Source organism: Neovison vison, chromosome 12 (assembly GCF_020171115.1).
Source record: "Neovison vison isolate M4711 chromosome 12, ASM_NN_V1, whole genome shotgun sequence".
Taxonomy (NCBI): Eukaryota; Metazoa; Chordata; class Mammalia; order Carnivora; family Mustelidae; genus Neogale; species Neogale vison.
The window spans coordinates 95,639,012-95,663,127 of NC_058102.1; the positions used below are offsets into that span (position 1 = coordinate 95,639,012).

At 36.2% G+C, this 24,116-nt stretch overlaps 1 pseudogene; it reads right to left on the reverse strand.

Annotated features, from left to right (window-relative positions):
* Positions 1–24,116, reverse strand: part of LOC122890976 — a 27,941-nt pseudogene continuing 3,825 nt past the window's right edge.

Below are 24,116 nucleotides of genomic sequence, written 5' to 3' on the forward strand. Positions count from 1 at the left end.
ATCATCTCACTTCCAATTTCTTTCCCTCAAGAACAATTTGAATCTCTTTGGCATCCAAAGTCTCATAGGTTAGTAAAGCTTCTGCTAGATTCTTACGCTCTTTTGCATGAGTCTTCAAGATATGTTTCGCTCATTCATATGAGTCCTGAAATGAAAAAAAGGAGGTATCAAAGAGGCAGAAAATTTAGTAGAAGCAAAAATCATAAATAAGAAAAAAAAGTATATGCCTTAAAAAATGTGAACTATATTCATTTCTATTTATAAAAGATAAAAGCATGAAGCTCTTTTTAAAAATTAACATAGAATGTGTTACTTGCCCCAAGGGTACAGGTCTGTGAATCATTAGGCTTACACATTTCACAACACTCACCATAGCACATACCCTACCCAATGTCCATAACTCAGCCACCCCATCCCTCTCCCCTCCTCCCCCAGCAACCCTCAGTTTGTTTTATGAGATTAAGAGTATCTTAAGGCATGGAGCTTTTAAACATCCAGCATGGAGCCTACTTGATTGATTGATCGATAGATAAGGCAAGCTTGGTTCTCAAAGATTAGTTTCATACTTGCAAACGTTCTATATTTAACCTCAAAATATATCACATGGATAAGTGAGGACTACTTAGGCAGCTATACTTAAAGATATGTAAGTATATGCTATACTTATCTGCTTTTTAAATAAGGTCTGCGTACAAAGAAATCTATTTCTTTATTCAATATACATGTTAAAAAGGAAAGGCAGGTTTGCTCCTTTTGCCTTGTGAGATTTCACCAATTTATTCACTTTAAAGGGTGAGGAAGGATCTACTTTTCTACTCTTATTTGGTAACAACTTCCTGTCAGTCAGTGACTATACCACTATAAAATGAGTTTACCAACACCAAGAAGCATACATCATATAAAAATAACACAATTATTAAAAATAAACATCATTAGACATTCTGAACAAAACTGTTATGGTCAAGTGAAATATAAAATTAAAGATAACATATAAAGTATTATAAATATATCATGGAATATTGAAACTAATAACCTAGGATGAATTAGTATTGACTTTAAAAACTCCATTGGAATGAAACCCTTACACTGTAACATGTAAGACTATGATAAGGTTTTTATATCTTTAAGTTTCATATGCATTTGAACTTAAAATGTACACTAGCTAATCATCATTTTCCTTAATAACAATGTAAGTGTGCCATCTAGTGGAAAGAGTACCTACCGCCCTCGCAAGCTTAACATTTCAGGAAAGTATTAAGAGCAAAGAAAGAGTATTTCCAATGTTCTAATACTAGAAGAGATAATTTACTCGAAATAACACAAATCGTAAAAAAAAAAAAGAGAGAGAGAGAATGAAGATTCAGGCAAGGGAGAGAGAATTCCTCTTCTGAAACACCTTCTAAACCTTTCTATCATATAAACTTTTCATAAACTTAATGACTTTAAAGCTTTGACGTCCTTGAGTTAATCAAACCTGGCCCTCCTGGGGAGACTGAATCCCTCAAGTGATTCCCTTCTATCCCAGATATTTCAGGGTAAAGAGGTGAGCTCTTTGCTCCCCTCACTGCTGACAGACTATTACTTTACCACCCTCTATAATGCATGATTCCTTTGAAGTTTACACCATCTGAATTCAACATCCTTCATTCTGCCATCTACAACCCTAATTCCAGTTCTCACTCACTAGACTTTCTGCCATTTAGCTCAGTCTTTCCCATTCCAAGACCTGCCTTCATGTACATCCAAATGGAATGCACATATCCAACGTCTGCACTAAGCACCAGACCCACGTATCCTTCCCCACTTGAAATCTTCACTAAGACACCTTAAATTCAGGGGTGCCTGGGTGGCTCAGTTGATTAAGTGTCTGCCTTCAGCTCAGGTCATGATCCCAGAGTCCAGGGATTGAGCCCCACATCAGGCTCCCTGCTCAACCGGGAGTCTACATCTCCCTCTGCTCCTCACTCACCCCACTTTATGCTCATGCTCTCTCACTCTCTCTCAAATAAACAAATAAAATCTTAAAAATGAAAATACTTCAAATTCAATATGTATAAAACTCAGCTCATAATCTACACACTTCCCCACCTTAGGCCATCATCACTGTTTTCTCAGTCAACGGCACACACAACTAGATGGCTGCACCAGGCAGAAATCGAGAACACAGCTTTGTTACTTAATTTAGCTGCTCTCTTACCCAAACATCAGAAAGGTATTTGATTCCACTAGATCAGTATCTCTTGAATGCATTCATTTTTCTCAATTTCCCCTCTTACTACCCTAATCCAAGCATCTGCTGTACCTTAAGGAGATTCCACAGTACCTACTAACTCATCTCACTGAATCGATGCTCACATATTCTGTTCGGGACCCTGCAATCCAAAAGACTTTTGTCTTCAAAGCCCTTTGTGCTTCATTCTCAGCATATGTACACAGCGAGGCACAAAGCAACTAGTATTTGTGGAATAAAATATATGTCAGAGTGAAAATAATAAAGACTCAAATAATCAAATATCCCCCCTATTCTAACAACACTATGGTTTCACAGCTGAAGTAGAATATTTATAATTACTGATTTTAACTGTTCCTAGCCTATTGCCAGAAAAAAAATAAATACTAAAAAAAATAAATACTAAATAATACTAAAGAGGCTCCCAACTACAAACTGAAATCATGGCTTCAATGGTGCACTCATTCTCTTGATTGTATATAGTGACAGTTCTAAGCAGGGGATAACCATTATCTTCTGGTAGCACCTAACTATTTAGGCACATTAATGACTAGACAGATGAATAAGCACAGAAAAACAGAATTATTACCCTTAGAAGGATTCTAATTTCTTGTTCAATAGCAGATTGAGTTACTGGACTCAGTATCCCAGTATCACTGTAGGTCATAACTCCAAGCTAAAACAAACGAAAAGAAAGAAATTGAACAGAAACACCCCAAACCACTAATAAATGTTAACAGAGGGAGTACTATCCTATACATAAGGAAACCTCATCAAGGGCAAGGAAGAAATTCAGTATAGAAATTTCATCATTCTTCTGAAAGTGTAAGACTAAAAAGTATGAACAAGAGAGAAACTTTAAAATCCTAAGTATTTTATTCTGAGTACCTTCTTAGAAAACCTTTGCCACTATTCCAAATCCAGAAATCCACAATGCAGTGTATTAGAAGTGCTGTGAGAAGTCACAGTGATAACGTAGGAGAGTGAAATACGTGGGAAGGGTAAAATAAGCAAGCTCGGCAAACAGAAGTTTTAGGTCATATGAACAGAAACAGAATATCTTAACATTTGCTTAACTCATGAGACACTATTATTGTCCAAGCAGCCAGAATGGAAAGTGAATACTATATTTTAGTACTCAAAAAAAAAAAAGTTTAGTTTAGAATGAGCTGTGACAAATCTACTCGGAATGACACAGGGGAAAAGTAAATGTTATCAGTTTATAACGAGAACTCTCTCTCATACTGTGCCTGGGGTAGCTCAGTGAGTTAAGAGGCTGACTTCAGCTCCGGTCATGGTCCCAGAGTCCTACAATCAAGTCCTGCATTGGGCTCCCTGCTCAGCTGGGAGTCTGCTTCTCCCTCTGACCATTTTCCCCTCTCAAATCGCTCTCTCAAATAAAAAAATAAAGTCTTAAAAAAAAGAACCCTGTCTCATAAGGAGACACTTGGCAGTCATCATTTGATACATGAGGGAGGGGTAAAATTAGGTATTACCTTTTCATTCATTCCAAATTTGGTAACCATCCACTTTGCAATTTTAGTTGCATTATTAAAATCACTGGAAGCATCTAAAATTTAAAAATACACATAGACTTTATTTTAAAATATTTTTAAATCATCAAGCACAATCTGAACTAAAGCCATTTTTTACAGCCAACCTGTTGTGATATGGTCAGTTCCAAATAAAAGCTCCTCAAGCCACTCTTCCTCCCATACTAACATCCATCTGCGCAAGCAGCTGAGCTCAGTTTCATTCCATCTGTAATTCTCAGGCAAGAGGGACACCTAGACAATTGGAAACAAAGAAAAACTCCAGACACAGTTGGAAATATTTACATTAATGATCAGAATTATCATCTGGCTCTTGCTATAGCACTTAATGTCATGATGCTGACAGCTCAAAGACATTTAGTAGAGATGGTCTCAGGTGACTAACAACAAAACTGGTATGATACAAAGGAAGAAAAATTCTTTATAAAGCAAAAGTTCATTTTACATGCCATAGCTCTATAACCCTGCAATAGGATAATGCTTCAATAGGATGGACTTGTACCCAGGTGCCGAAAAAGGCTTAAAATGTCTATCGTTAGAAAGAAAATGAAACTTGTACTCAGTGAGAAAAATCTTAGAAAGACTGTGGAACCACTAACCTAGTTTCTTTGCGGAGGGAAAAAAAAGCAATGACATATTTAAGAATGACACTTTGTTGTCATTCCAGACTTAAATTTCATCATGTAAATATATAATATTTGAACTATTAGTATTCTTTATTAGCAGATAAGTTTCATGAGTATCTCTGATCTCACAATGGTTCAAAAGGTTAAAGAAGAAACTTATCGGCAAACTTAGAACATAGTTGAATTTTCTTTTTAATTATTTTCCTCAACAGTTTCCTACAGAAGATTTTGGAGAGTGTTATTTGAAGGAAAAGAAAAAAACAAGATAGTTACATGTCCAGGTGTTGGCCCTCTTGGCATGATTGTAGCTTTGTTGATAGGCACTGCATCCTTAGTGTAATATGCAATAATAGCATGACCAGATTCGTGATATACTGTGATGGTTTTGTTTTTATTGTCAATTTCCATGCTTCTATGTTCAGGCCCTAAGGATAAACATTTAACTGCATAAAATTATTCTGTTAAGAAGGTATATTTAGATGAATGAAACCCATTTGCCTTTAAGTTATTCTTAGAGTGACATGACTTAATAGCATTAATAAGTTATTTTAAGCCAAAGTAAGTTGCCAACTGACAACCAAAATTGTAAGAGCTGTCCTCTCACTCCATACTATCAACCAGGAAAGTTTAGTTCTATTTCCAGAAAATAAATTTAAACAAGAAGTGTCACAACAAAACTGTTCTGAAGCCGATCCAAGATTTAAAATCAAATACTGAAAATTAGCAAAATTTTTCTTTTCTCAGTACAATTATTCTTTTATCAGCAATACCAGACAAGAGTAAACATATGGGCACCCTCTGCCCCCAAACTGTATAATCATATAAACTATATTTGTTCTGTAAGAGGCCCAGTTGCTTGGCTACTTTTGAGTAAATATTTTCTTGCTCCTATACCTTTCTTTCTTATAACATTTTTCTCAAAAAGAATTTATTCTCTAACATAATGAACAGTGTAAGACAGGGAACATAAAAAAGAGAGAAAGCCTACCCATTAGAATTTTATCTTTGGGGGACGCCTGGGTGGCGCAGTTGGTTAAACGACTGCCTCCGGCTCAGGGCGTGATCCTGGAGTCCCGGGATCGAGTCCCGCATCAGGCTCCCAGCTCCATGGGGAGTCTGCTTCGCTCTCTGACCTTCTCCTCGCTCATTCTCTCTCTCACTGTCTCTCTCTCTCTCAAATAAATAAAATAAAATCTTTAAAAAAAAAAAAGAATTTTATCTTTGGAAAACTCTAGTTCCTTTATGGTAACCATTTCTTTTCCATCAAGAGCTGCCTTTAATGCAGCCTGGTTCACAAGATTCTCCAACTCTGTTCCAGAAAAACCAACAGTACCTCGAGCTATAATTTCTGGAACCACAGCTATGTAGGTAAACACAATATTAAAATTCCAAAACAACTCTTCACAAATGACTCATATTCCAAAAGAAAAAAGAAAACAGCTACCTTTTTAAAAATATTTTTTATTTTTTTAAAGATTTTATTTGTTTATTTGACAGAGAGAGATCACAAGCAGGCAGAGAGAGAGGAGGAAGGAGGAAGCAGGCTCCCTGCTGAACAGAGAGCCTGACATGGGGCTTGATCCCAGGACCCTGAGATCACGACCTGAGCCGAAGACAGCGGCTCAACCCACTGAGCCACCCAGGTGCCCCTGAAAACAGCTATCTTGAACTAACACTTAAAATATTTATATCACTGTAACTACAAAATAAACTTACCTTTTCTAAAGGAAAACCAAAATTGCCATTAAATAGATCATTAAAACCCCATTGGGACACATCACAAAAGTTCTTAAATTTAAATAACTTTGTGAAAAATAAAGAAATTCAAGAGGTGCCAGACATAATTTATAAACCTTCAAATTATGACCTAAAATTTTACTAGCTTCCATGGAGGAGAAGGGGAGATGGAGAGGAGAAGGGAGTTGAGAGAAATTGGAAGGGGAGGTGAACTGTGAGAGACTATGGACTCTTAAAAACAATCTGATGGGTTTGAAGTGGCGGGAGGTGGGAGGTTGGGGGAACCAGGTGGTGGGTATTAGAAAGGGCACGGATTGCATGGAGCACTGGGTGTGGTGCAAAAATAATGAATACTGTTATGCTGAAAAAAAAAACACTAAAAAAAAAAACCCCACTAAAATGCACAACTGAGAATGTATACTCATAGGCAACATTTTGTTTTCTGAATTTCATCTTGAGATACTTTATACTTATCTGAATTTCATCTTGAGATACTTTATACTTAAGTATTTAGTATTATATGTACATTTATAAAAGCTCCCCTTATTAGAGGAAACATATCAGGCTTTTTTTTTTTTAAAAGATTTTCCTTATTTCTATTTGAGAGAGAGAGAGAGAGCATGAGAGGGGAGAAGGTCGGAAGGAGAAGCAGACTCCCCATGGAGATAGGAGCCTGATATGGGACTTGATCCTAGGACTCCAGGATCGTGACCTGAGCTGAAGGCAGTTGCTTAGCCAACTGAGCCACCCAGGCGCCCCAACATATCAGGTTTTATAAATTGATTCACCTACACTTGAAAATACTACAGCTTAATTTAATAGCTGCATTTATTACTCAAGTGGGTCCATAATATTTTCATATGTTTTGTTTTACAGTTTGCTTCTTTTGGGTCCAAAGTGATGATATTTTATGTGCTTTTTCTACTATCTTATATTTTACATTCATCTAAAACCACTTATATTTATCTTCAAGTATTATCTGAATACTCTCAAGAAAACATTCCTTTTTAAAAAAGGAATTTAAAAAAAATTTTTAAATTTTAAGTTTGAATTTATTAATTAAGTTTACTAAATTTAATTTATTATTTTAAATTATGTTTAATTAATTTATTTTATATTTAATTATTTAATTCATTTATATCTGTAATAATTATAAATATAATAATTTATTTGTATTTAATCATTTTAACTTATTAATCTATTAATTAAAATTATTTTTAAATTTTTAAATTTTTTTGAGAGAGGAGAGAGAAAGAGCACATGAGCAGGAGGAGAGGGAGAAGGAGAAACAGACTCTCTTGCTGAGCAGGAAGCCTGATGGTGGCGCTTGATCCCAGGACCCTCACAACCTAAGCCAAAGGCAACCGCTCAACCAACTAGGCCACCCAGGACCCCCAAGAAAACATCCTTTAGAATGTGGATTCAAATGACAGAATGTCCTACATATGTAATTATCAAGAAATAAACTTTTTAAAAAAGGAAATACAGGGGTGCCTGGGTGGCTCAGTGGGTTAAGCCTCTGCTTTGGCTCAGTTCGTGATCCCAGGGTCCTAGGATGGAGCCCCGCATTGGGCTCTCTGCTCCACGGGGAGCCTGCTTCCTCCTCTGCCTCTCCGCCTACTTGTGCTCTCTGACTGTTAAATAAATAAATAAAATCTTTAAAAAATTTTAAAAAAATAAAAAAGGAAATACAAATGGAGAGAAAAAAAGAACTGGTCTTCTGAGACATTTATCAAGTAAGGACCACAAATAGGGTGGAATGAAATATTACCATTACATAGAGATAATAATAAAGTTTGTTACTAGAATTAGACTTACACTGATCAAACTTTATTTTATTGAGATACCATTTCAAAATTTCTATTCTACCTTTTACATCTGGTCTTGGAACTGTAACTTGCATGTCAAAACAACCAGGACATGTTAAGGCACTAAAGGGAGAATATGAGAAGAAAATATAAATTAATAATCTGAGTACTGAAGGTCAAATTAAATAGGACTGACACTCTGAAGACAAGACAGAAAGATAATGACAACCAAAAGTTGGATGGAGTTTTTTTTTTTCACTTGTTCTCTGTTTATAATTGATTATATTTTCTTTATTACTTTTTTAAATTACAAAGGTATTACATGTTTTCAGTGACAAGTATAACAATAGGGGGGCATATAAAAAAAAGTTAAGATTCCGAACACACACTTGGATAGCCACGACTTTGATTCCTGTATGTACAAACATATATCATCTATAGCTATAAGAATTTGAAGATAATACCTAAAGTAGGATATGTAATATATACATAGATTATGTTACTTTTGTAAGAATTGGATCATACTATATCCATTAATTTGAAATTTGCTTTTAAATTTTTACTAAGATTGTAGATTTTCCTTTAGTTCAGTATATACATGTATTTAATACTTCTACCTATTTTGTTTTTTTTAATTTAAATTCAATTAGCCAACATACCAATGTATCATTAGCTTCAGATATAGAGTTCAATAATTCATCAGCTGTGTATAACACCCAGTGCTCATCACATCAAGTTCCTGCCTTAATCCCCATCCCCCAACCACCTTCCTTCCAGAAACCCTCAGTTTGTTTCCTATAGTTAAGTCTCTCATGGTTTTTAAATTAGTATTATTTTATCTACTGACACTATGAAATCGTAAGTGCCTAATGCTGAAAAATGTGTTTGTTAGAACAAAAATACTTTTGCTTTAAGACACATAAAAAAATGTTCATCATCACTAGTCATCAGGGAGATTCAAATTAAAACCACATTGAGATACTACCTTACAGCTGTTAGAATGGCCAAAATTAACAAGACGGGAAACAACGTGTGTTGCAGAGGGTTTGGAGAAAGGCAAACCCTCTTCCACTGTTGGTGGGAATGCAAGTTGGTGCAGCCACTTTGGAGAACAGTGTGGAGATTCCTTAACAAATTAAGGATTTAGAGTGACATTAATTAATTAAGACATTAATTAAGATTCCTTAATTTCTTAAGGAATCTCCACACTGTTCTCCAAAGATAAAACTGGGGGCATCACGTTACCTGATTTCAAGCTTTATTACAAATCTGTGATCACCAAGACAGCATGGTACTGGCATAAAAGCAGACACATAGACCAGAGGAACAGAGTAGAGAGCCCAGATATGGACCCTCAACTCTATGGTCAATTAACCTTCGACAAAACAGGAAAAAATATACAGTGGAAAAAAGATAGTCTCTTCAATAAATGGTCCTGGGAAAACTGGGCAGCTATATGTAGAAGAATGAAACTCGACCATTCTCTTACATCGTACACAAAGATAAACTCAAAATGGATTAAAGACCTCAACGTGAGACAGGAATCCATCAGAATCTTAGAGGAGAACATAGGCAGTAATCTCTTTGATATCAGCCACAGCAACTTCTTTCAAGATACGTCTCCAAAGGCAAAGGAAACAAAAGCGAAAATAAACTTCTGGGACTTCATCAAAATCAAAAGATTCTGCACAGCAAAGGAAACAGTCAAAAAAACAAAGAGGGAACCCACAGAATGGGAGAAGATATTTGCAAATGACAATACAGACAAAAGGTTGATATCCAGGATCTATAATGAACTCCTCAAACTCAACACACACGAAACAGGCAAACATATCAAAAAATGGGCAGAAGATACAAACAGACACTTCTCCAATGAAGACATACAAATGGCTATCAGACACATGAAAAAATGTTCATCATAACTAGCCATCAGGGAGATTCAAATTAAAACCACATTGAGATATCACCTTACACCAGTTAGAATGGCCAAAATTAGCAAGATAGGAAACAACATGTGTTGGAGGGGATGTGGAGAAAGGGGAACCCTCTTCCACTGTTGGTGGGAATGCAAGTTGGTGCAGCCTCTTTGGAGAACAGTGTGGAGATTCCTCAAGAAATTAAAAATAGAGTTTCCCTATGACCCTTCAATTGCATTACTGGGTATTTACCCCAAAGATACAGATGTTGTGAAATGAAGGGCCATCTGTACCCCAATGTTTATAGCAGCAATGGCCACGGTCACCAAACTGTGGAAAGAACCAAGATGTCCTTCAATGGATGAATGGATAAGGAAGATGTGGTCTATTTACACTATGGAGTATTATTCATCAGAAGGGATGAATACCCAACTTTTGTATCAACATGGATGGGACTGGAAGAGATTATGCTGAGTGAAATAAGTCAAGCAGACAGAGTCAATTATCATATGGTTTCACTTATTTGTGGAGCATAAGGAATAACACAGAAGACATGGGAAGATGGAGAAGAGAAGGGAGTTGAGGGAAATTGGAAGGGGAGATGAGCCATGAGAGACTATGGACTCTGAAAAACAACCTGAGGGTTTTGAAGGGGTGGGGAGTGGGAAGTTGGGCCAGCCTGGTGGTGGGTATTTTGGAGGGCACATATTGCATGGAGCACTGGGTGTGGTGCATAAAAAATGAACTGCAGTATACTGAAAAGTAATTTAAAAAATTAAAAAATTAAAAAAAATAAAAAATAAAAATTCTAGTATTATTTGATAGACATTTTCATGTTTGGAAGAGTAAATATGACTAAATGTTGCAAGTTAATGCCTCTCATATCCATTAACATTAAATATTTGTGAAGGATTATCATCTTGGATGGAGTTTTATTTCTTATTTTAATTCCAGAACAGCTAACATACAGTGCTATGTTAGTTTCAGGTGTACAATACAGTGATTCAACAATTCCACATGTCACCCACTGCTCATCACAAGTGTGCTCCTTAATCCCCATCACCTATTCCACCCTAGACTGGAATTCTGCATATAAATATTCAGATAACTCCTTGTAAAACATGGCTCAAGTAACAGTTTCAATAACCAGAAGGCAGACAAAGATTGATAGAGATAGATAGTATGCAACCCTCGTAAGCAAAAACATGCAAGCTAGTCACTCAAGGAACAATAGCTCTGCAGCAGTCTATTATGAGAGCTACACTGTGATAGCTTCCTATCACAACTGCTATAAGTATAAAATGTTAAACCACAGACTTAGACAAGATTAAAAAAAACGATTAGATCAAATTAAAATATGAATAACTTCTATGATAAAATAAAAAATTTAAAACTGTAATAAATTTTATTTTAAAAATGCTCTCCACCACCCCCAAACTTTTGTGATATAAAGTTGTCAGAAGATTCTTTTAACAACTTTCCTGAAATTTAATTCATACATCATAGAATTTAAAGTAGATAATCCAGTAGTTTCTAATATAGTCAGAGTTGTGCAATTACCAACACTCTAACTTAAGAATGATGCCCTTCAACGGATGAGTGGATAAGGAAGATGTGGTCCATATACACTATGGAGTATTATGCCTCCATCAGAAAGGACGAATATCCAACTTTTGTAGCAACATGGACGGGACTGGAAGAGATTATGCTGAGTGAAATCAGTCAAGCAGAGAGAGTCAATTATCATATGGTTTCACTCATTTGTGGAGCATAACCAATAGCATGGAGGACAAGGGGCGTTAGAGAGTAGTAGGGAATTTGGGTAAATTGGAAGGGGAGGTGAACCATGAGAGACTATGGACTCTGAAAAACAGTCTGAGGGGTTTGAAGTGGCGGGGGGGTGGGAGGTTGGGGTACCAGGTGGTGGGTATTATAGAGGGCACAGCTTGCATGGAGCACTGGGTGTGGTGAAAAAATAATGAATACTGTTTTTCTGAAAATAAATAAATTGGGAAAAAAAAATTGGAAGGAGAGGTGAACCATGAGAGACTATGGACTCTGAAAAACAATCTGAGGGGTTTGAAGTGGCGGGGGGGTGGGAGGTTGGGGTACCAGGTGGTGGGTATTATAGAGGGCACAGCTTGCATGGAGCACTGGGTGTGGTGAAAAAATAATGAATACTGTTTTTCTGAAAATAAATAAATTGGGGGAAAAAAAAGAAAAAAAAATAAAAAAAGAAAAAAAAATAAAAAGTAAAAAGAAATATTCTTAATGAACCTAAAAAAAAAAAAGAATATTTTTATTCCCCCACTCCAAAAGAAACCCCATAGCCACCAACAGTCACTCTCCATTCTTCCCTCCTTCTGGCAGCCACTTATCTACTTTCTGTGGCCACGATTTGCTTATTCTGGACATTTCACATAAACAGAATCATATGTGATGTTTGGTGATGGGCTTCCTTCTCTTTTAAAGTTCAACCATGTTCCAGTATGTATCAGTACTTGTAAAAACAGTCTTTTAATACGTACTTATCTAATGCCTCTGGGAAGTTTGTGGCTCCTATTATAACTCCTTCACTGGGTTTAAATCTAGTAAAAAAAGAAAGAAAGTAACATTTCACTGAAAATTAAAACAGTACACATATAGAAATGCTCTACACAAAACTATCATTAAATTTCGTAACAGTAAAGGGACTGATTTTTTTTATACCCAAAGTGATAAGACATCTCTATTATTTTTTAAAAAGAACAAATGTTACTAGGCCAGTGCACTTCAATAAAACTGCTAACAATAAATCACAAAGTCATCTATGATTAGATGCCTTCACAGTATTTGTTCTACTTAGGAAGACATGACCTGACGGAAAAGGCTAGGGAACCTAATTTGTGAAAAAATACTCTCAAGCTTACCAATTCAAATTATTTGCTCCTAGACTTCCTGTTTGGTTTTAAGAAGGCTTTCCTTCTTCCAAAGCAACCCCACTTCTTGCTCTTTATATTATAAAAACTGATGCAAACTTTTAATCTACCACAACACTAAAAGTGAGTCACAAATTGTGTAGGAACCAGCAAACACTCTTTACGTCTCCAAACAGACTGGTATTCTAAATGGGAATCATCACTTTCCTGTCATGATACAATCAATGAAAAAAAATATAGAGATCACCAATTAAGAAGAGTTGATACCTCAGTCACCCCATTAGTAATGCAAATAACACAATACAGAGAATGCAGCTTGTCTTGACTTCATGCACAGGGACTACTCAGTTGCCTACATTTTTTCCTCGTTTTTTCTTTTTTTTTAAAGATTTTATTTTTAAGAAATCTCTATATGCCACATCGGGCTCAAATGCACAATTCAGAGAGGAAGAGCTGCTTACTCCACTGACTTAGCCAGATGCCCCGCTATTTCTTGAATGTTCCCAAATATATTACGATATCCCAAAGACAGACGAAGATTCAATTACCCATCCGTTTCAGCAAGAATTGGAAGGGGAGGTGAACCATGAGAGACTATGGACTCTGAAAAACAGTCTGAGGGGTTTGAAGTGGCGGGGGGGGTGGGAGGTTGGGGTACCAGGTGGTGGGTATTATAGAGGGCACGGCTTGCATGGAGCACTGGGTGTGGTGAAAAAATAATGAATACTGTTTTTCTGAAAATAAATAAATTGGGAAAAAAAAAGAAGCTGATTTACAGTCTGCTTTGAATATGAATGCATTGGAGACTCAACTCACTTCCCACCAACAGAATCTAATTCATCAATAAATATAACACGGGGAGCATTTGCTTTTGTTCCCCCTAAGAAGAGAGAAGAGATACAAATAAGTTTAATGAAATCAATGTTTTTTTTAACAAAATCATATAAGTATTAAAAACCTGTAAGACTGTCAAAGGCAATAAAAGACATTCATTAAGGAGAAATTACATAAAATGAGATCTCTTTCTTTCTTTTAAAACTGATTTAAGAACAGTAGCCTCAGGAAAAAAACTGTACCATACAAAATGATATATAATAAAAATAACCAAGTACTCATTATTCTGACTGTACAAGGCACCGTCAGATTTGAGGCTAACTATTCCTTAATTAAAACTACTGAATTAATGAATAAGATAAAAAGGACAACAACAACAGAAAACCCAGCTTTTCAACAGACCCCAACCTTACCTAACACTTCTAGCTCCTCTGTTTGGGAAAGTACAATTCTGTTTTAGGTTAGACATTAAGTTACCTAAAACCAAAACCCCACAATGGTGAGGTCAGCTATCAATCATAATCGAATAACAAATCAAGGGTAAGAATCCCTCTTCCCCTAAAATTAACAAAATTTCGTATTGTATGAAAGATACATTAAAACATACTAAATAGATTTCTGATTCAGCTGGCTCCCACACCCACTAGCATTTCATCAAATTCTGATCCATAAGCATAATAAAAAGGAACATCAGTTTCTCCAGCCACAGCTCAAGCAAGAAGCGACTTTCCTGTCCCTGGTGGTCTAACTTCTAAAAAAAAAAAAAAGAATTCCTAAAAGAGAAAACAAATACACTGATTCAACTTAAAAAATAAAAATAAAACCCGATGTGAACCTATGAAAGAAGTAGTTATTAATTAATGTATACATAGTTTTCCAGTTGAAAGCACATGACTATTATTTTGAAACAAAGCAAAACACATGTCTCTAGTAATGATTCACTTCAGGAACTTCTTTAAAACTAATTTCCCTCTACCATTTATATCTTGAGAGAATGGAACATAATAAACTTATCTGTCACTAAACAAGTAAGATAAAATTCACATAAACACAAACTAAAAGATTAAGCAACGAAATGTGACACATATAAAACATATTTCAGAAACTCTGATGAAAATTTGATTTGGACATCTGATGAAAACTTGAAGAAATTCCGGAGTACAAGATATTAAGGAAACAGTATTTAATTTCATTTGGTAGGATAAATTATTCTCTTTAGGATAATGTCTTTAATCTTAGGTGATACATAACAAAGTATGTAGAGGTAAAGTAGTTCATGCTAAGCTTTGTAACAGCAGTGCGTTTTTCATAAGTTGGAATAACTGATTTCTCTGGTTTTCACAGCTTTTCATTTTTCATTTAAAAAGGCAAAAAACCCTGTATTAATGCTACATTTTAACATAAAAAACTATTTTTAAAGGAAAGTTGTTGAAAAATACCCTTAAGACTACCCCTTGTATTGCTATGTTATTGTTATTCTTAACTGGTTTAAATGGTAGAATGTATGTTTGTAACTGAGAATATTCCCACAATTTTACAAAATATCTCTTGTGATTAGAAAGAAAAGTGTTTAACTATTCTATGACTTTAAACTTTTTGATGTTATAGTACTGATTTTAATAAATGAATCCCAAATTAGCAGAGATTCATGCAAACGGTTTTATATACTGCTGAACATTGTCAGTACAGATAGTGGGCAGTATAGAAAAAAACCTTAAATATGAGTGCCACCTTTAACTTACCAATTCCATTTCTAGATTTAGAATCCAGAATAATGAATAAATAAATGAGTAAGTCTAGAATTTATTCTAAAGAGATAATCAAGGATGTAAGCAAAGCCTTGAGATAGTAAGATGATCACCACAGTGCTAATTTTATTATTTTAATTAAAAATGTCTGAGTATAGTTGACACACAGTTACATTAGTTTCAGGTGTACAGCATAGTGATTTGACAAGTTTAAACATTATGCTGTGATCACAAGTATAACTACCCTCTGTCACCATACAACACTATTGCAGTATCATTGACTATATTTCCTATGCCTTTTACTCCTCTGACTTACTCATTCGACAACTAAAAGCATGTTTCTCTCTTTCCTCTACATACATTTTCACCCAGCCCTCACACTGCTAATTTTAACCACAAAACACTGAAAACCATTGAAGTTTAATGTAAGTGATTACAGCATAGCATGATCATATAGTCCAAGGACACCACAAAGTCATTACAATCTTGTACCCAATTCTAGCATATGGTTTTCCCTCACACCAATAAACAATTCTCCAACACCAGTTGGGCACCTTAACATTCAAATCAATTCTGATGCTACCCACCTGGAGATAGCATCAAATACTGTAAGTTAAGGACTTCATCCCAAATGACTGCAAAATACACACTAATTTGTGGAAAGTTCCAGCCCTCTTATCACATGGTTGATTCTCCTGGCAACCAGCTGCTAACCTTAGGTGTGCCCTAAAAGTTGACTCATTAACAGAAGACAAATCTATTCCTGTCATCACTATAAAACTACAAGAAATGGGACTAAAACTAAATATGTATTTCCTTTTTTTTTTAAAAGATTTTACTTATTTATTTGACAGAGATCAAAAGTAGGCAGAGAGAGAGGAAGGGAAGCTGGCTCCCCGCTTCCCCGCAGAGAGCCCGATGTGGGGCTTGATCCCAGTACTCTGGGATCATGACCTGAACCAAAGGCAGAGGCTTTAACCCACTGAGCCACCCAGGCACCCCTAAATATGTATTTCTAATTATAAATCACAACAGTCATTAAAATAGAAAATGCCAAAGACAAACTGGACTATTCCACAAATTAGTATGTATACTAATTTTTAAGGTCATGAAAGATCCACACCCACTCTCATAATAACAGAGTGAGGAGGGGAACCTCGGTGGCTTAGTCAGTTAAACATTAAACTTCGGCTTACTTCATGATAGGGTCGTGAGATTGATCCCTGCATGGGGCTCTACACTCAGTGCAGAGTCTGCTTCAGATTTTCTCCCTCTGCCCTCCCCTTGACCGACTCCTGCATTTGCATATGTGCTCACTCTCTCTCTCTCAAATAAATAAATAAATAAACAAGCTAAAGAACTTTTTCAGATTGAAGAAAAATCTAGGGATACATGGGTGGCTCAGTCAGTTAGGCAACAACTCTTGATTCTGGTTCAGATCATGATCCGTCTGCTTGAAGATATTCATTCTCTCTCTCCCTCTGCCCCTCCCCACTTCCTGCTCTCCCTCTCTCTCTCTTTCTCTAAAATAATTTTTTAAAAAAGATTTAAGAAAAATCTAAATGTGTAAACCTGGATTGTGTCCTAAACCTGGATTTGGGGTGGGGGATGGGAGGACCTCACTACAAAAGGTATTAATAAGAGAAATATAGAAATTTGAATATAACTAAATTTCATAATTAGTTCTGGAATGGTGTGAAGTTTCCTGACTTTAATAACTATACTGGAGTTATGTAATAGAATATTCTTATTTTTTAGGAGATACATAACAAGGTATTTGGGGTTAAAGGAGCATGATCTCTACAATTTACTCTTAAACAGTTTAAAAATACATTTATGTAAAGAAAGTGAACAAATGGGACAAAGTGCTAAAAAAACTACTGAGTCTGGTTAAGAGTGCAGAGAGTTATCTGCACTATTCTCACAATTTAAAATCTGAAATTGTAATAAAATTAAAAATCCTCTTCCTCTCAAAAAAAGGTTATACAATGGTATGTTCAGAATGAAGACTTATTTGTAAAATAGCCATTAAGAACTAAACCTTAAGCTTTTAAATTAGTAAAAATTAAATTAGCAATGGATTATTGTATTTTGTTTTTAATGTCAAGTTATGGTAAAGGGAAGGTACCTTGCCTTTTGGAAGTTTACCTCCAAGCACAGTAAATTTCTGTGGATTTGTCAAGAATCCAACAGACATCATTAAAAATATTAGCTATCAATTTAAATTATAAGTGCATTTATGTGTGTACTTTTATGTATTTATTTTAAATTACACTGGTCTAATAACATGTTTGCAGTCAATTTGCAACCCTGTATTAGACAACTTTAAATAGTTCTCAGTGGGGAAAAAAATAACTCAAGTACATCGGTCACGGTTAAAAAGAAACTACCCGACAAGAAGTGTACTAAAACATGAAACATCTCTGGGCTAAAGGGCATTATGAAAATCTAGAATTAAATTCATGACTCTATTAGATTCCTAAATAATTTCCTAGGATTTTTTCTAGGATGTATACAATCGTTAAAGAGTAAACGAGTTTTTTGATTAGGCTTAGAATGGTCTTTGAAAGTTACTGATTAAATTATTAAAACTTAATAAAATGTTTGTAAAGTTAACAGTTGTAAGTAAAGCTCTGTCCACCCCTAAGGAGAAATGTATACATATGTTCACCAAGAAACACAAGAGATAATTACAACAGCACTATTTAGGCCAAAACTAGACACAACCCAATGTCTACCTAATGGGGAATACACAATATTGTGATTCATAGAATAATCTGCAATGGGGATAAATGAAGTAAAACTTCATCTATAAACATGGATGGATCTCATAAACATCACCTTGAATGAAAGAAGCCATATACACCACATGTACTATGTATATGTAAAATTCAAACTCAGGCCAATTAATGTGTCTTATGAGTCAGAACAACAATATGCTTGCGGTGGGAAGAAAGGGACACTAGGAAGTTTCTGGTAATATTTCATTTCTTGAGCTGGGTGCTAATAATATACTGAGTTCACTGTGTGAAAACTTACTAAGGTACAGATTTGTGATTTGTACAGTTTTGTGCGAATGCTAAACTTCAAAATTTATGTTTATTAAGAGATCTGGGGGGCATCTGGGGGCTCAGTCAGTAAAGTGGCTACCTTTGGCTCAGGTCACCATCTCAGGATCCTGAGACCAAGCCCTACTTCAGGCTCTCTGCTCAGCGGGGAGCCTGATCCTCCCTCTCCCTCTGCCAATCCCTCTGTTTGTGCTCTCTCGCACGATCTCTCTCTTGAATAAATAAATAAAATCTTTAAAAAAATAGCATCCCCCCAAAATAAAAACAAATATGTATATAAAAAGAGATCTAGCCCTTCATCTATTAAAATACATTTTTAAATATTCAAAGATATCCATATACTAAAAGAAGGCCAAAAGACATTTGGACAAGGTAATCAATAACTTTAAATTATAGGAAAACGGGAAACAGATTAGGTGTCATCTACTACTAAAGCTACATTTCCTCTGCCCAAACTTTGTGTTAAAAAAATTCCCAACTAAGGTATATAAAATATATATAGAATAGAGTTGAGGGATCAAGACAATGAATGAAGGTATAAAAGCCCTTATTAGTATTTTTATGGCAACTATATGTAAAATTATTCCTACAGAACCAGAAATTCTAGGCAAGGAAATGAAATTCCTATATTAGCTCTTTAAGAGTTGGTAAAACTAATCACAGTTACCACCTATTGACCCACCTATTTTGGTAAATGTTATAAATTACATTGGTCTATATAAATTTAGATTCTATAATGATGATGGCAATATAAAATTGTAATAGCAATTATAATATTTGTTTAGATTAGCATAGAAAATTTAATCTACAAACTTTGTAATGACCCCTTTCTAGTATTATCAATATGTTTTCTTTAGCTTCATAATCAGAATTGGGCTCATTCCAAAAGGGGTGTCATGGTCTCAGGGTCCTGGGATTGAGCCCCACATCAGGCTCTCTGCTTAGCAGGGATCTTGCTTTCCCTTCTATCTGTGCATGCCTCTCTGCCTACTTGTGATCTCTCTCTCTCTCTCTCTCTCTGTCAAATAAATAAATAAAATATTTAAAAAACAAAAACAAAACAGGAAATGCTTTTTTTTTTCCGGTCTAAGACAGACTATGAAAAAAAGTCATGTATTTAAAAGATTAAAAAGCCAGATAAATAAAAAGTGCCTTTACCAGATAAAAATGGATTTTTTAAAAGTCTGTAAATTCCAAACAGCAGCAGAATGAAGAGAATCAGATGAGTTCATCTCAGAGAATCTGGAGGAGGAAAAGAAAAAAAAAACTTAAATCAAATAACGACAATGACAAATGACACCTTGATGAAAAGCAAGAATTAGGTTATTGACAGTAATCATATTCCATCGAATGCAATTTCGGAACCTGGCATTCTTTTGTATAATTGCCATGATTTCCTTCAGCACCCTATTATCAAAAACCTCATGAAGGCACTCTTGCTTCTGTCCTTGACTTTGGTTCTCATTTGAGAAAAGGGAGAGTGTCAACAGGTATTTCCATTTTGACACAGCTTAACTTACAAATATAATGGAATATAACCAATAAAAAGGTGCATATGTGTTAGAAAAAGTATGTGTAACCACTTAAAGGTAGGACTATGACTTTCTTTTAGATATTCTTCCCAAATATGGATGGTGTCTAATCAACTTACCATTGGTTTTTTTGTGTTAGGGCTTGAGCTTTCAGAAAAACCTCTGCAAAACCAGTTTTAAATGCATCTTGGTGAGCTTCAGGTATATTTTTGGTTTTCATGAGTTTGTCCAAACTCTCAACATCTGATCCCCTGTCCCGCAACAGGAACCCCTTAATACACAAACAAGGCATCAGTATTAACTTATTATATAGATAACACTGCCCAATAATATAATGATCACTTACCAAAAAATCCTTTCAAAAATTCTAGAATTTCTAGTTTTTGTTGACCATCAGAAGAATTACACTAAGACTCAAAAATAAATTACTTAATCTATGGCAAGTAAACTAACTCTGGAACTTACACTTGATCCATCGATTAATAAAGAAACTGTAAGAACACTATACTAGAAACAATAGGTCGCATGTGGACTTAGGGTTCCAATGGTTTGATGATCACACTCCTTTATCTCTACTAGAGGAAAAACCTCATTAACTTATTAAATGTTTACTGAGTACCTTTTACAAACTTGGACTGGTATAGGTTGTGAAAATATAAAGATAAATAACCAATGATCAGAATGTTCTCAGTCTACTGGGGAGAGGTAAACAAATAACTATTTTTTTGAAATCATTTTGATATTATGTTAGAAGTTCTAAGTATGGGAGCACCTGGGGGGTTAAGCATCCGACTTTTTTTTAGGCCAGGTCATCATCTCAGAGTCATGGGATCAAGCCCAACATCAGGCTCTGAGCTCAACAAGGAGTCTGCTGAAGATTCTTTCCCCTCTTTCCCTCCCCTACACTGCTCCTCCTCTGGTCACATGCATTCCCTCTCTCAAATAAAGATCTTAAAAAGAAAAAAAAAGAGGTTCTAGGTCTGGCGGTAAAATAAATGCTACCTCAGAAGTCAAGAGAAGCATCACAGAGAATAGGATTTCTAAACCACAGGGAACACTAAGCATCAACAATCTGACAGAACCATGAAATAACAGGCTTTAGCACTCAGGAACTGCAAGCGATCTTGTATGACAGGACTTTAAATGCCAAGAAACAAGCGGAGTAGAGGTTGAGGGGGGGTGCCATATTTAAAGATGAGAACAGAAAAATGGTTGGCAGAGGCCAAATGGATACTACAGCAGGAAACTGACAAGAAAGCAAGGGAATACAATTATTAAATTAAAACATTTTAGACAGGTGGTGGGTTGGTCGCAGTCTGGAGAGGCTCGTGTCTGGAGAACTAGCCTGCATCTCAGAGCTTTCTACATTGCCTCTCTGCCATGCTCAGCGTGCCTCTCATCTGCAGACTAGTTCCCATGTTACAAGCTGGCTGCAGCCTTCTCAGAACCCCATTCAGACACAACAGCATTGAGCAGAAGGAGGGAGACTGCTTATCCACATGCCTCTGATAACAAGAAAAGAGCCTTTTCTCCAAGAACACTCCAAGGCCTCTCATATGCAGTGACATGCCCGCATCAGATTCAATGACAAGGGAACTGGGTCACAATGACTGGCTTAGATCCATTAGAATTTCTTGCTGGGGTCTGGATACTGTATCTTTCTCAAGGCACATGAGTTAGGGTTACACACTGGAATGCAATAAAGGCTCTACATCCCAAGAAAAGGTGGGAACAGCTTTTAGGTAGGCAAACAAGATTTTTATTTCGAGTAACACTTCTGGAAACTTTTTTTTAATTTTTTTTCATATTTTTTTCTTTTTTCCAATTTATTTATTTTCAGAAAAACAGTATTCATTATTTTTTTACCACACCCAGTGCTCCATGCAAGCTGTGCCCTCTATAATACCCATCACCTGGTACCCCAACCTCCCACCCCCCCGCCACTTCAAACCCCTCAGATTGTTTTTCAGAGTCCATAGTCTCTCATGGTTCATCTCCCCTTCCAATTTACCCAAAAGCACATACCCTCCCCAATGTCCATAACCCTACCCCCCTTCTTCCAACCCCCCTCCCCCCAGCAACCCACAGTTTGTTTCGTGAGATTAAGAGTCACTTATGGTTTGTCTCCCTCCCTATCCCATCTTGTTTCATGGATTCTTCTCCTACCCACTTAAGCCCCCATGTTGCATCACCACTTCCTCATATCAGGGAGATCATATGATAGTTGTCTTTCTCCGCTTGACTTATTTTGCTAAGCATGATATGCTCTAGTTCCATCCATGTTGTCGCAAATGGCAAGATTTCGTTTCTTTTGATGGCTGCATAGTATTCCATTGTGTATATATACCACATCTTCTTGATCCATTCATCTGGTGATGGACATCTAGGTTCTTTCCATAGTTTGGCTATTGTGGAGATTGCTGCTATAAACATTCGGGTGCACGTGCCCCTTTGGATCACTACGTTTGTATCTTTAGGGTAAATACCCAGTAGTGCAATTGCTGGGTCATAGGGCAGTTCTATTTTCAACATTTTGAGGAACCTCCATGCTGTTTTCCAGAGTGGTTGCACCAGCTTGCATTCCCACCAACAGTGTAGGAGGGTTCCCCTTTCTCCGCATCCTCGCCAGCATCTGTCATTTCCTGACTTGTTGATTTTAGCCATTCTGACTGGTGTGAGGTGATATCTCATTGTGGTTTTGATTTGTATTTCCCTGATGCCGAGTGATATGGAGCACTTTTTCATGTGTCTGTTGGCCATCTGGATGTCTTCTTTGCAGAAACGTCTGTTCATGTCCTCTGCCCATTTCTTGATTGGATTATTTGTTCTTTGGGTGTTGAGTTTGTTAAGTTCTTTATAGATTTTGGACACTAGTCCTTTATCTGATATGTCGTTTGCAAATATCTTCTCCCATTCTGTCAGTTGTCTTTTGATTTTGTTAACTGTTTCCTTTGCTGTGCAAAAGCTTTTGATCTTGATGAAATCCCAAAAGTTCATTTTTGCCCTTGCTTCCCTTGCCTTTGGCGATGTTCCTAGGAAGATGTTGCTGCGGCTGAGGTCGAAGAGGTTGCTGCCTGTGTTCTCCTCAAGGATTTTGATGGATTCCTTTCTCACATTGAGGTCCTTAATCCATTTTGAATCTATTTTTGTGTGTGGTGTAAGGAAATGGTCCAATTTCATTTTTCTGCACATGGCTGTCCAATTTTCCCAGCACCATTTATTGAAGAGGCTGTCTTTTTTCCATTAGACATTCTTTCCTGCTTTGTCGAAGATTAGTTGACCATAGAGTTGAGGGTCTATTTCTGGGCTCTCTATTCTGTTCCATTGGTCTATGTGTCTGTTTTTGTGCCAGTACCATGCTGTCTTGATGATGACAGCTTTGTAATAAAGCTTAAGTCCGGAATTGTGATGCCACCAACTTTGGCTTTGTTTTTCAATATCCCTTTGGCTATTTGAGGTCTTTTCTGGCTCCATATAAATTTTAAAATTATTTGTTCCATTTCTTTGAAAAAGATGGATGGTACTTTGATAGGAATTGCATTAAATAACACTTCTGGAAACTTTGACATGCTTCCCAATATGTATGGAAGAACAGCAATTGCAACTGTCCACAGCCAATCTCAGACCACCTTGACTATCCTATAATGCTATCCCAACCCAAGAACAGTGTGAGACTTCATCTGAAACTGTGCTAAATTAACTTGCTCCATTTAGTCTGCTTTTTGTGTGGCTAGAGAGGAAATAAGGTGGGAGCAACATCTATTTCTTCTGAGAAACTGGGCTACTCTATCCACAACCTCCTCTGAAAGAACATACACAGTAGCCTGCTACATCCCTTTCATGTATGGCATTGAAGTTTCTGCTGGCCACTTCAAAACAATGCTCAAGACAGTCCAAACCTAACAGTAATCACACACCGCTTTCTTTTAGATAGAAAAGTAAGTTGTAAAGCAGTATAAGCAATCTTTCATCTAACAACTATTTATTCAGCTCCTATTACGTTCTCTTGCCTGGGCCTATGGAATTAATGATTGGCAGACATAAGTCATGACCTCGTAGGGCTTGAGCCCGGTAGGGAAGACAGGCATTATTAGCTAAGAATAATAATAGAAGCAAATGTAAAATTATCAGTGATAAGCGCCAAGA